Raw genomic sequence first — 13614 nt, forward strand, 5'->3', positions numbered from 1 at the left:
TACGGGCCGCTCTTCCAGCCGCCCGCGGCCCCACACGGCCCCGCCGCGCCGCCGCCGGACGCCGCGCCCGACAAGAGGCCCTGAGGGAGGCGTGCGGCGCCGTTCCCCGGCGCCGCCTCGCAGCCCAGCCCGGCCCTCGCACGCCCCGTCCGTCGGGGCAATGGAGCCGCTCGGAGCCGGCGCGACCGTCACCTGCCGGGGCCGAACCGCCCGAGCCGCCTCTGCAGCCCGGCCCCGCGCTGCAGCCGCCCGCCTGCTGCAGCTGCGTGCCTGCGTGTTTGGTACCAGACTTCGGGACGTGAATGTTGAATCATGGATGCCATGCTGATGCCTGAAGGGCTGTTTCACCTCTAAATTGAAGTGACATCAGGAAACTCGAAAAAGAAAGCTGCTGCTGTGGTTATGCTTCATGGGTTTTGTTGGATTGTCTGTGATCTGATCCTCTAAGTGATAAATACCATTTTTTCTCTGCTTCTTATGGTGTCAGTTCTTAATACGTCAGCTCAGCTGGGGAAGCAGTTGTGCAAATGGCTGAGAAGGGAACTGCACCCGACTTTGGTATTGTTAGCTTATAATCAGACCTGGCCATATGTACATAAACACACGTACCACATGTGCTTATACACAGATTTCATTCCTGACAGAGTGAGTAGATATTGAATACATGAATTTGCCTCGAAAATGGGTTGTCCTTAGGAGCCTCAGTGTGTAGCTCAGGACGGCTCTTGGAGTAGGTGTGGATTAGTCTGATAACAGAATCTGAGGCTTGGGGAAACTAAATCAGTAGATACGTCAAGACTTCAGTAAATCTAAAGAGAAACCAAACCCAGGAGATCTTGGGACAGACTTGTGCCAGGTTTTGGTTTTAACACAGAATCTTGATTGGACAGAATGAGGGAAGAAACCAGTTGTCTGTGTGTCTGTATTTTAAGTCAGGAACAATGTTGTAGGTGGAGGCAGTGATATAGAACTGAGATGGGAGTATAGCAGTAGAAGGTGGGCTGAGAGGTGCAGTTGAGTGCAGTAAATGCAATTTGGACATGACATTACATGGGCAGTGGCTTTTAACTGAAAGAGAGCAGGTTTAGATTAGATATTGGGAAGAAATTTTTTACAGTGAGAGTGGTGAGTCACTGGCGTAGGTTGCCTAGAGAGGCTGTGGCTGCTCCATCCCTGGAAGTGTCCAAGGCCAGGCTGGATGGGGCTTTGAGCAGCCCGGTCTAGTGGAAGGTGCCCCTGCCAATGGCAGGGGGCTGGAACTAGATGATCTTTAAGGCTCCTTCCAACCCAAACCATTCCCTGATTCTATAAGGAAGTGCTACATATTGCCACCAAAGTTCAGTGCAATCACTGACTTACTGCAGTGATTCCAGCAGCTTCCTTTACAGTACCACTAGGTATTGAAAAGGTTATTTTGAAGAGGTGTAGCTCAGGTCTTGTAAATGTAGAGACTGGAATTGTCCATAGAGATGATGGTTGAATTTGAAAAGCCTCAAGAAACAGGGTGTCTGAACGGGTGCAGGTGGAAAGGGTTATTGATGCAACTGAGCTTAAGACTCTGCTTGCTGAATTCTTGAGACTGCTGGATTTCAAGCCTTTACTGGGAAGCTGCTGAGAGTGAAGAGCACTCTTCCCTTGCGGGGGAAGGCAGGCAGCCAGCAGGCGGCGGGCAGAGCTCATTAAACCCACAGCGGTGTGCACTAACCCGGCACCGCGGATTTTCGCTGCAAAACCTGTTTTGCCTCTCATGAATTCTTACTAACAGCGCGAGATCTCTCAGAGAGGTGAGGAGGGAAGGGCTGAAGAGCCAGCCCGGCTAACGCCGCTGAGCACCGCGCGGTGCTGCCCTCGGGCCGCGCTCAGCCCGCCCAGGTGGCCGCGGCGGGGCCGGGACACGCCGGGGCGGTGCCGCCCGGCCCGCCCCCACCTCGGGCTGTACGGGAAGTGATGTTGCCTTGACGGAAAAGACACGGTCGGAGCCCAAAAGAAGGCAGGTGCGGCGTGACGCGGCTGCGGGAGCTCCGGCGGCCGGGAGGCGAGCAGGTAGGGCGGCAGGGGAGGCGAACGGGGCAGCGAGCAGGGGCGGCTCGGCTCGGCTGGCACAGGGCTTGTCAGAGCCCCGGACGGTGTTTCGGGCGGGGAGCTCTGGGTGCCGGCGGCCCGCGGCTCCGGAGCAGCGACCCGGGCTTTGACAAAGGGGCCTCGCTCGGGAGATGAGAGCGAGACGCCCTCAGCCTCGGCCTGTGGGCCGCCCCTCAGGTGCTTCCCCTCATGGCTGTGGCTGCCACAGACAGCCCCGCTCGGGCCTTCCCGCGCTGCTGCTGCGGCAGCTGCGAGCTCCCCCCGCTACAGACCTGCGCTTCTTTTACAGAGCACAAGCGGACTGCATGTCTGGTTTAAATTTTTAAAATGGCTTTAAAAATAGTGAGTCGTTGTGAGAGCACTATAATAATGTTCCGTCTGCCTAGCCGGGACTCAGATCTTGTATGTGACTATCCACAGACCTGTTGCTCCTTTCTGAACATTTTATGTTTGACTGAGAGAGGCTTTGTGCTGAGAAGGCCCTTCAGCCTGATTTGTAATGCTTGGGCTGAATTTACACTTTGATGATCTTGGATCTAAAGAAAGCTAAATCCGTTAGAAACACCTATTGATTTTTCTAACTCTGTAAGTAACTACAGTATATTAATATATAAGTGGTGTTTTTGATGGTGCTGGCAAAGTATAAAGGACATGCTTAGAACTGTTGAAACCATTCAATTTTTATGTCTTAGACGTGTATCAGGAATATTTTAAGTTTTCTGACTGTATGACTCTTCTAACACTTCCCTCCTAGATGGTCCTTAGGAGGTTTTCATCAGGATAACACATACGTGTTTGGAGTTAGTTCTGCAAGGTGATGTGTTGCTGCACTTGGAGGTTTTTCTTTGAAACTCTACAAAATCTATTCTGCCCTTTCTTGGAAACTTAATCTGACGTAGACATCTTCTCTCAGCCCTTCTTTCTTATCATAGACTTTTACTAATTTTGTGAGTGTTCCAATGCTTTTCCAGCCTGGGAAAAGCATATACTGCAATATGCATTTCAAATCTTGATAGGTAAATGTAGGAATGGTATTTGTAATGCTAAATGAATGTCTCAAAAGCATGGTTAAAAAGATGGAAAAAAGAATAGCATGTTCCTGTGTTTCTCGTTCAGGATTCTGAGTTTACATCTACTTAATCTCTTGCACAAAGGAGTTTGGGAGAGAGGGTGTGCTACAACTTACACTGGTGTATTTTCACAGTTAACAACATTTCTCATGAGCAACCAGATGTCTAAAACCAGACTGTAAGTTTGTTTTATCACTATTGTTAAACATGGGAACACATTATTTTATCACTTGATTACACATTTCCTTTTCTTTCAAAGAGAAGATTAGGTGAGATAAAAGAATTCTTAAGTAGCATTTGACATTTCCAGAAACAAGTATTACGTGCAGTAACCCCTGTGTGCCTTTGAATTCTTGGTTATGCTGTTCCTGCCAGGTATCTGCCATGCTGGTAAATGACCAGTGACAGGTCAGTTTCCAGCATAACCCTGCACTTGCAGATCAACACCATTACTAAGATCAGTCCGTCACAGTCAACAGAGGTGGTTAGAATTTAATTTAATCTGAAGAAACAGGCAAAATTGACACTAGAGGGGGAATACAAAGAATGAGAACTCCTTTCCCCCTGTTGATGTCTCAGAAAATAATTAAGTTGCATTTGTAAATAATTAATCATCAAATGTTTTCATCTGTATTAAAGCTGCACGATTGTACTCTGCACATGCGGTTGGTTCTGCAGAGGGTTACTTAGATACTTATAGGTGAACTTTTCCTGGGCTGGGCATAAGCAGTGCCCTGGAACTTTCTTTTGCTCCCGTTGTCTTGTAGACACCACTCAGTGCTGCAGATACAATCTTTGAGTTTACAGCACTGGCTTCAAACATGCCTAAAAAAGTTGTTTAAGTACAGCATAGATAGATAAATTCTAACCTAAAAGACAGATTTTTTAGCAGAAACATATATTTTTTCTATTTATACAAATATATTCCCAGTCAGTCTTCCTCTGGATATAGCATCTGGTTATGAGGTTTCTTTTCCTCATATCTTTTTTTCTCTTCTTAGTCAGAACTGCATCCCTGTCAGGAGGCAGGACTAACTTGAACCATGTTAAATCAGCTGATATCACTTAATGATTTAATGATCCTTTTATCTCCAGTGGAGCTTTGTGAATGAGTCCTAGTCCTGACTTTCTTTTCTGGAACACCCTTACATTGTTGTATTTTCATACATAAACCAGCAGAATTTACTTTTGATTTATATTAATAAATAGTCTCAGTGCCTGTGATTTATTTTCCCATCTAATAAGCCTTATGGCATATAGATTAAAATATGACATATAACCAGCATCCTTTTTTCCTGTGGTGTTGGTTTGGCTTCAAAGGGCTGGGGTGCTTTGGGGGGGGTGTGTGACAGTTTTGCATATCCTGGGTGGTGGAATTCTTTTCACATACTGGCACATTTCTGCACTCTGGAGCTGACCTAACAAGTTCTTCAGTATTTTAGACTACAGGAAGAAAAAAAAACCACCAGGCAAATGTCCTTTCTTCTATGGCTCTGAGGATAACATCAAAGTGTATACCAGTGAAGTGATATTTTCCTGAGTTTGCAAACCCATTTCTCATAGCTGTTTTCTTTCTCTATGTCTGATACTTTTACTGCTGAGAAATGGGTAAGAATCAAGCGTGTCAGAAAAAGGCACTTCTGGAAAACAATGTGAAGACTGGTAGTAAGGTAGCAAAGGGGCATGAAGCAGCAGTGAAGATACAAACTTAGCAGGAGTACAACTTTTCTAGAAATCTGTGATTTGCAATGGACAAAAGAAGTTGGTTAATATGTAGTCAATGTTTTAAAATTAAAAGTCAAGTTTGGGCACTTGCAAAAAGTGTTTTGAAAATAACTGTACACTTCTGCAGTAATTCTTAGTGTACATGTGATATGTGAATGAAAGGACTGTAAGGAGTACACCATGCTGAAATATTTTATGTGCAGATGAAACACTGGATGGGTATAAGGGCACTGCTACACAAATCAAATAGCTGAGTCCAAATTAAGTGTGGAGATGTGACTGCAGTTTTGCAGCTGTGTACTGCTATTGGTTTAAAAGGTGATACCAGGATAAAGGAATAAATAGCAAAGTAGATAAAAACTGATTCTTCAGTAATACTTTCAGGTAAGGAGAGCTCCATGGGTAGAAGCAATGCCTTTTATTAGGGCAGATTATTTAGTTGGAAAGGATAGGCTTTCAGGTATGTAAGCTCCTTTCAGGTTTGAATTAGAAACAGCAGAATGTAAAGCAAAAGTGAAAACAATGGATGCACAATTTTTATAATACTTTTATTAAGCTTATGTCATTAGAAGTGATGAAGGTTCTCTGGAGAAGTGCTGTTGTCCAAAGTCAGCCTAGTCTCACTCTTAAGGCCTGGCTCATTATTTTCATAACTGTGAGATATTTCATTTGGTTCCCTTATCACCCAAAGACTGTAAGGAAAACAGTTGCTCTGTGAACTGAAAGGAAGAAAACAATTCATTCCAGTAACATCCTTGGGGAAAGGGAATATTCGAACTAGACTGAAGGCTGCTAGTGGTGATAAGGACTAATAAAGCATCCATGGTGGGGAGGGTGGAATAAATTTTTTTTATGAATAAAAATGCAAGTTTTCTGTTGTTCTCCTGTGTCTCCACCAGTCTTGCTAGTATAGTATTTTATATTGGTAGTTGCTGAGGGAAATGACCTTCCTCCTGGAGATCCCTGCTGATAATTGTGTGACTGTCATGGGGCATTTTGAGAATTTCAGGGTATCACTCAAGGCTCAAAGCCATGGGACTGCTTGTGCTGTGAAATGGTTTTATGCAAGGCTTGCATGAGATGATTTGCTGCTACAGTTCTTGCCAGTGGCTGGTGCTTTCCATGTCTGCTTGGAATTCAGAATGCAGATTATAGTAAAAAACCTGGATAATTGGGGTCTTTTTATGGTGGCTTGTTTTGTTTTTGGTTTTTTTTTTTTTTTTTTCCAATTGCAAAGGCTAATTATAATTCCTCCTCCCCCACCCCCACTTGTTTTGTTGTAAACCAAACTTTATGCGTGACTGAATGTGACCCAAACTACAGGTATCAGGGCAGTGCTAGCCCTGCTGGTATTATCCATTTCCAACAGATTTTCTCATGCTGCACTTTCAGATCCTGTGCACGTAACTGCACATGCTCCACTGACTTTCTCCTCTAACACTGATTCAGCTTGACAGGTCTTTTCTGTCGGGGCATGAACTGTCTGACTAATACTTAATTTTTCCATATTTTTTCTTGGGATGGTGTCAGGATAGACATCTCTGTACAGAGATGGTGTTAACAGAGTTTGAAGATAGTACTGTCTGATTTGATTGTGTTCTTCTGAATTTTGTAGCAAAATTCTCGTAATTTTAGATTGGATAAATATAAGTTGGAGTTATTAAATTAAGTTAGAGTTGGTAAAGTAGTAGTTTTTAAAATATTCTTTATCTATGAAATGGAAGAGGTGAATATAAATCTTTATTTGATAGTTTTCTAGAATTGTCAGTTTGGATATAGCCCACAGGGCTAGAGATCCTGCTGTGTGTCAGGAGGAGCTGCAGAGCAGGCTTTGGAAGGCCTGAGAAAAGAGCATGCTGCAAAAGTGGAATCATGCTTTTCAGCAGGTTTTGAAACAGAAGACAATTCCTCCTCCCTGAAATCTGAACTGCTGATATGGCAAAACTCCACTGGTTTTATTCCATTCACTTTTTAATAATAGATGTGCTTAAATTTAATTTGCTTTTAAAATAGATAGTGTCTTTTAAATCCAACTTGAAAGTAAATGTAAAATTGAATGACTGTCACATTATGTGCTGCAGCAGGTACAACCTGGGCAGCTGGTGGGTTTCCCTTGCAGAACTGGAAACTCTTAACTGCCAGCTTTCAGGGGAGGCACACATCCCATTCTTCCCTTTAGCCAGTCTGCCATTTTTTCACCATTTCTTCACAAAGTGTTCAGGAAGTTCAGATCTTTGTGGTTTCTTGCCCTCTGTAGAGGAGTGTTAAAGCTGGTCAGCAGATTCAAATGCTGGGGGAGAAGGCAGCAATAATAGAAATTGAGTGTCTCTGCCCTTCTCTAATGAGCTTTGTTTCCTTAGGAAACCAGGCTAAGAGGCATGTCCTCATTTCAGCTTTGTTTTTTGCATTGCAAATTTGGAGCTTTGTTCCAGGAAGTCCTTATTGCATTCATAATCTTGAGTGTGGTGTGTTGAGCCTTAGGGAATTTTTCTTCAGCCTAGCATCCTGTGGGAGCATGAAGAATGGGAGCAGTAACGTTTTTAGTAATTGGGAGTCACACAGGGAGTGGAATGGGGCCAATGGCACTGAAAGACCTACTTTGGTAATGTACTGCAGAATCACTACCTTTCCAAGCCCACCCATTCCTCTTGCACTCCCTGAAGGAAGGCAGATCAACCAGTCAGGTTAGTTAACCTGGGGAGGCACGGAACAAATGGGAATATGAAGGAGCTCTCATGTTAATGGTGTTCATGCTTTAAGAAATGGTAGAAAAAAATAGGCATCACAGGTGTTTAATTTGGTTTCATGTGCTTTATTGCATGGAAGATCAAACAATGCACTGCAGAAGCAATACTTTGCTGTAGCTCAGAAGCAGCAGACTTCTCTGTCTGCCACATAGTTCACATAATTAACCTTTCCATGTTTCCTCCTGAGAGCAGAGTTAAAGTGCAAAAGGCACTGTTGACAGCTTGCGAGGAGAATGATGAACCACTTGCTCTATTAAGTAGATCAGAAAAGATGTGAACAGATTCTTCTTGTGCTGGAAAGAAAACCCAGCTCTGCTGAGATTGGTTTTCAAATAACATGTTGGATCAGGTAGTGCCAAGAATAAACACATATCAATTCAGCTGAAGTGGGGATAGATATATGACAGAAACTTTCAAAGCTATATTAATATAGGATTGTAAAACATTGAAAATCCTTTCTTAGGTAGCTGTAGTGCACATGTTCCTTTAAATGGGCACAACAGCTTCCTGTAAAGATATTGTTTTTTAATTAAGAAAGTTCACTTAGTCATCAACTCTTTAAAGTAGATAAAGATCATTGATCTAAAATGAGATTTGTAGCTCTTCAGGCTGAAGATAGAGACATCAGATTATTGGTGTGTTTTTACAGCTTCTCACCCAATGCACGGCTGCTGGTGTCTCATGCAGTGCTGCTCGAGGTGCTCTCTTCATGCAGTCAGGCCTGCACTTTGTAGGTCTTACAAGATGTGAACCAACACAGTCTCACAGAAGAACTGTAGCACGTCAAATAATTTATCCATCTTTAGGTAAAGTGGTCTTTTGAGTACAGATTATGTAATTTGAGTAGTGTGAATGTTGCCAAAATACCATTTCCTGCATACAAAATGATCACGTTTGCTCATTTCACTCAAAACAAATAATCATGTTTTTTCATACACATTTTATTGCTACTTTAAATAAACCTGTTTTGACCATTTCTTGGTGTTGTACCATCTTATACAAGGACATGTACAACAGTATTTTTTAGTACTATTTTCTTTCTGATATTTCAGAACTGTAATAAGAGAGAGAGAACCTGGTTCAAATATTAAAGGGTTCTTTCCTCCCCCTTTTGATTCAGATCTGGAATAGGCACCTCCACTTGGCTTTGCCTTGGGACAGACTGCATAATAGAAAGTGCTGTGGAGGCAGAGGCTGCAGTTCTGACAGAATTGACAGATCAATTAGGATCGCTTGTTGGGGATAATTTTACTAATCTTTTCTGAGGTCAAACATAACCATATATAAATCTTATTTGGGAAGCAGTCTTTTGATGTTTTTTTCTGATGACAGAGTTTGGTCTAATGATTTTTGAAGTGCTGATGTTGAGTACCCAGCTGCTGCAAAGGATTCCTGTCTTTAGGCAGCATGATGTTCTATGAAAGCAAAATTGATGCTTTTAATTTGTTGATTATTTTACTGTTAACTTTTTATTGTTGAAGAGACCCTGGTAATTCTTGGAAGTTAGTTATCTGGAGACTCTTTTGGAGGGGATTGTTTTTAAGAACCTCCTTTCTATGTAAAGTACTACAGATCTTAAATATGCCAATACTTTATCACATGCAATGCTAAAAAAAAAGCTCTGTCACCATTATTAGAAATTGCCTAGATTGGCTTACAGTTGAAAGAACAAAATGAAAGTTTTACTTTACTTTATAATATTACTAAATATTTAGCAGTTGTGCCTTTGGGTAGCAGGAAGGCCTGCCTGACCTACTTTTATTTTAATCACTGAAGGGATATTTCATGATTTGGTTCTGGCAAAGTTTAGCTATAACAGTTCTGGTGTGAAAGCTGATTTTGTGAGTGTGGCTTGTCTTTTTTTCTTTTGCTTTCGTCTCACCAATATCCTTCCAGGGAAAAAAAAAGTCCTTTATATGGAATTTATCTCCTCCTTTCAGGTCCTTTTAGTTCTGTCCTGAAGTACTGGCATGTTACTGCAGAGCAGAGGCAGATGACACTGATGTTAGGCACGGCTCTTGGCTTTGGAAACAGTCCTGTAGCATTATCTGACATGGGCTGGTACTAGATCCAATTCTTCTCCTATTCCTGTCTCCAGGAGCAGATTTCTGCAGGCAGGTAACAATCCAGCATTTTTCTTATAGAAGAAACATCTGGACACCTGCAACTTTTGTCAAGGGTATGGAGTGTGTGAAGGCAAATATTCTGATGCTTACACTGAAGAATGCTCCACACTGTTCACTGTGTTTAACTCCTCAAATTTTCTGCTAAATTCCTAGGCCTGTAAAGCATAGAAAAGTTTTACAAGTAAACCATAAATTCCATGCATTCGGATCATCTTGTTCATAAAACTTGTTAAAACATTGGGAATATTGAATAACTGAGTAGATAGGTATTCCTTTGTAGAGCTGGAGCTTCAAAACTACATTTCACAGTTTCAGTAATTTTGATCGCCTACATAAACTAAGAAATTGTCCAAGCTCTTACAACCCCCTAGGACTGGGGTAGCAGTGGGAGGAAGGCTCACCTTGGGCTGCCTGCAGTGGTTCCTGTTCCAGCTGTTGCTGCTTGGTTTGTGTTTGCTTCCTGCCACCACAGCAGGGCTGCCTCAGCTGCCTCTGCAGCATTTGCTGAGAGGCTGGGAACATGTTTGTTTAAAAACAGAGACTATAAATAATCAAACATTGATGTCCTCCCAGTTCATAACTCTCCCGTCTGAAATCAACGTAACTTCACCCTCACAAAGAAAGCTTTATTTCAGCTGTACCTTTCTGGCAAAGTCTTACTGTTTCGGATAAAACCCTTGCCTGGTAGGGAGGAAGGAAGAATTAGTTGGTGTTCCTCACACTAAGTTGGTAAGAGACAAGCTGAGCAGCCTCATTTCATCCTGAAATAAAACACTGAAGTCTGGGGATTATTTATTAATTGTTTTCCCACTATAGATGGCAAACGTCTGACTGTATGGAAGAGTTTGATCTCCATTTACATTGAGAGAGATTGAGGTTGAGGCTTCCAGACAGTTTGTGCTTAGTGTGTGTAGTTACCCCCCAGGGCTGTTTGCAACATGGCAGGAGAATTGCTGCTTTGTCTGTCAACACTTCTTATCCTGTTCCTCCTTCTGCACTCTGGAGCAAAAGACATTACCAGACACTCTAGTGTGCTTGTGGTCTGAATATTTCTTCACAGTTGAGCAAATGTGCTGGTATTGATCAGGGAAGCAAGCAGTTAAAGATTAAAAATGTGCATGTTGCTGAACATTAAGCATAATTATGTTTTTTAATTGCATATTAAAGCAAAAAAGGGCCTTTTCCTCTAAAACTGGTGAAATTTTCAGAAGATTGGATTGAGCCAAGAACGGATAGAGTTTTAAAAATTACAACCTGTAACTAAATGTCAAAGAAATTCATTTTAGTTAATGCTGGAAAAATGCTAAGGCAGGGCATGAAAAAGTGTTCCAGCTCTTTGTAATAGAACTTAGATGTTCACCAGGGCAAGGAAAATAAAAATTGCCTTGATTCACATGAAAAGAGGCAAGATATTTGAGCACTGAAATAAATGAGAGTTAAGAAGCTTGTGGAGTTGTCTTTGTTATGGGAAGATGAATCCATATGTTAAATATTTGTAGCAGCCTGTCTGCAGCACTTCTTAAATTATAAGGTTGGAGATTAGCCTGAGACACCACCTTAATTTCCTTTCTTTGCTGCTCTTGAAGCAGCTTGAGGAAAGAAACTGAGAGAAGAAAGGATTGTGCAAGGACACTTGTCTGCAAAAGCTCACATCAGCTAAATCTTACACGGTGAGTGCAAAAGTAGCTTTGTCCACAGCTTTCAGCGCTCTCCTGTGAGCACCTCTAATGTCAGGGAGGCTGAGAGGGGACGAGGCCTCGTGGGGCTGTGAAGGTCCTGCCCCATCCCTTGGGCCCAGTGCAGGGCTCTCCATCCAGTGAGTGCCTCGGTGCAGACCCTGGTGTTGAAATTGGGGCAGAGCTGTGGATTCTGCCTCCTGGGGGCCTGTGTTAACAGGCCCTTGTGAACTGACTCATCGAAGAGTTGGTTTACATGTTAAAGCAGTAGCTTTATTTCCTTGAAGTTATTTAAATGTTTAAAATGTCTGCATGTGTCTCTTAGGACTGTGCAGGGACAGGAGATTGCAGGTTTAGTGTCTGCATGTCTGCATTTCAGAAAGTTTCTGGCAACATCCTCACTCTGAGCTCTTCCTGGAGCTTGTTGCCATCAGAAGTGGTTCGGCAGAAAGGACTGTATGTAGATGCCTGCAAAGCCCTATGGTACAGCTGCCACTGTCCTCCCAAATCCTTCCGACTCCTACTCGCATGGTCTCTCTCTGGTGTGTCTGCTAGTTTTGTAATCAGTAACTTTTTCTGCTGTCTGTACAGGTGAGAAATAAAACCAGTTTGGGGAACTTTGGTGCTTGCTGTATTTCAATATAATAGACTAGTGTTTTCACTGTATTTTTTTTTTTTGTATACTTAGAAAAAGTTGTGCTCACACATTGCAACTTCCTCTCCCTAAGACAAAGAGGAGGGTCAGTAGTTTATGCAAAGGTTCGAGGTGCATTACCTGGTTTAGGGAGATCTAGTTAGCTACTTTGCTCACTTTTAAAAGGGGGAAAAGAGATCACTTGATCGGTCAGCAAGACCACATGACAAGCAGCTGAATGTAATTAGGTGGGGAGGGTGCTTGTGTGGGGCTGGCAGCTTCCCATGCCCTGTGAATGTTAGAGCTATTAGTCTGAACTACACTATTTTGGTTCTATTTCTTTCTCTGCTGATGCTTCCTGTAGATGGGAAATGGCTCTTTTTGCATGACTATGGTATTCAAGAGAACTGACCTGTGTCAGGAAACTTGTCACTGAAGCACATTTGGAAAACTACAGATACATTCACAGCTGTTAAACATAGGTATGTAAACACTTTCTCTTTTATGTTTATTTTCAGATGATTTATTACATTGTTTTCCTTGAGCTGACTGTGCCAGCTGTTCTTCTGTACCGAGTTTTGAAACACTGTTGCTGCACTTTAACAAGCTGCCTGGAATATTCTGACTTTGAGAGTTCAGCATTGCTGCACCCTCCTGTTCTGGAGGGAAAAGTAAAACTGGGGAGTACACTTCGTTTATGTAACACAGGCTTTGGGGTTAAATGACAAAACTGCAGCTCTTTTTTATGTATTTAGTCATTGCTTTTCATAAATAAATCAGTCAGACTTAAATACAAACCAGGGTAAGTTTGTTAACAAAATAAATAAAATGACAGCAGTGAGCAATGTCTGGATCCAGGAGCCATAAGATGCCTGTTCTGGTCCAAAGTCATCAGCCTACACTGCCTTCTGTGGCAAACTTATCAAAACTTCTTCTGGAGGGGAGGTACAATTAGACCCCTGATAGTAAAGTGTGCCGTGCAAAAAACATTTAAAATACTGGCCAAAGTAACTCAGTATTTTTAAATGTTGCAGTGCTTGAACTTTTTTCCCCTCTGTTTCTTCTTGTGTTCCTATTGGCATTTAAAGATGAATTATACTGAATAAAACAGTCCTTTAGAATGGCAGGGTTTTTAACTGCATTGTGCACCACCATGTTTGTTATCGTGTTTGCTAAAGGGATGATAAAAGGCATGAACGTGGTGTGTTGCACAGGCTGTTATTTTTAATTACAAAAAAAAAAAATTGAATAGCAAGGGACCATGAGAGCTCATCTAGTTCACATTCCTTGTTCAATCATATAGTAATGACTTGAATCTTAGAATTAATTATCATAAAAGTTGGGCTGTTATTACTGTGTTTTCTATCTCATTTGGAACAAACTCAGAATATATGTACCCATCTGACTAAGTCATGCCATGTCACCCCAAGCATGATTTTGTAATCAAGCATCCTTTCTAGCCATGTGTTTACCAGCGTTTTTCTAATCATGAACCAAAACTCCAGTTTTTATAGACTGCAAATAACCAAGGAGGAGTTGTTCAGAGAACAGAAA

General features: G+C 42.3%; 1 protein-coding gene across 2 annotated transcripts in view; it reads left to right on the forward strand.

Annotated features, from left to right (window-relative positions):
• Positions 1–1733: 1733 nt before the first annotated feature.
• The window catches only part of RAB27A (RAB27A, member RAS oncogene family), a 29367-nt gene continuing 17486 nt past the window's right edge, over positions 1734–13614 (forward strand). Inside the window, exon 1 of one of the 2 annotated variants that reach the window (XM_038146600.1) lies at positions 1734–2043. The gene's annotated coding sequence lies outside the window, so the exon portion shown is untranslated. Of the gene's footprint in view, positions 2044–12017; positions 12543–13614 lie in introns of those variants that run through there. The other variant, XM_038146601.1, reaches the window with a different exon arrangement.

This window comes from Motacilla alba, chromosome 10 (genome assembly GCF_015832195.1).
Source record: "Motacilla alba alba isolate MOTALB_02 chromosome 10, Motacilla_alba_V1.0_pri, whole genome shotgun sequence".
Lineage (NCBI taxonomy): Eukaryota > Metazoa > Chordata > Aves > Passeriformes > Motacillidae > Motacilla > Motacilla alba.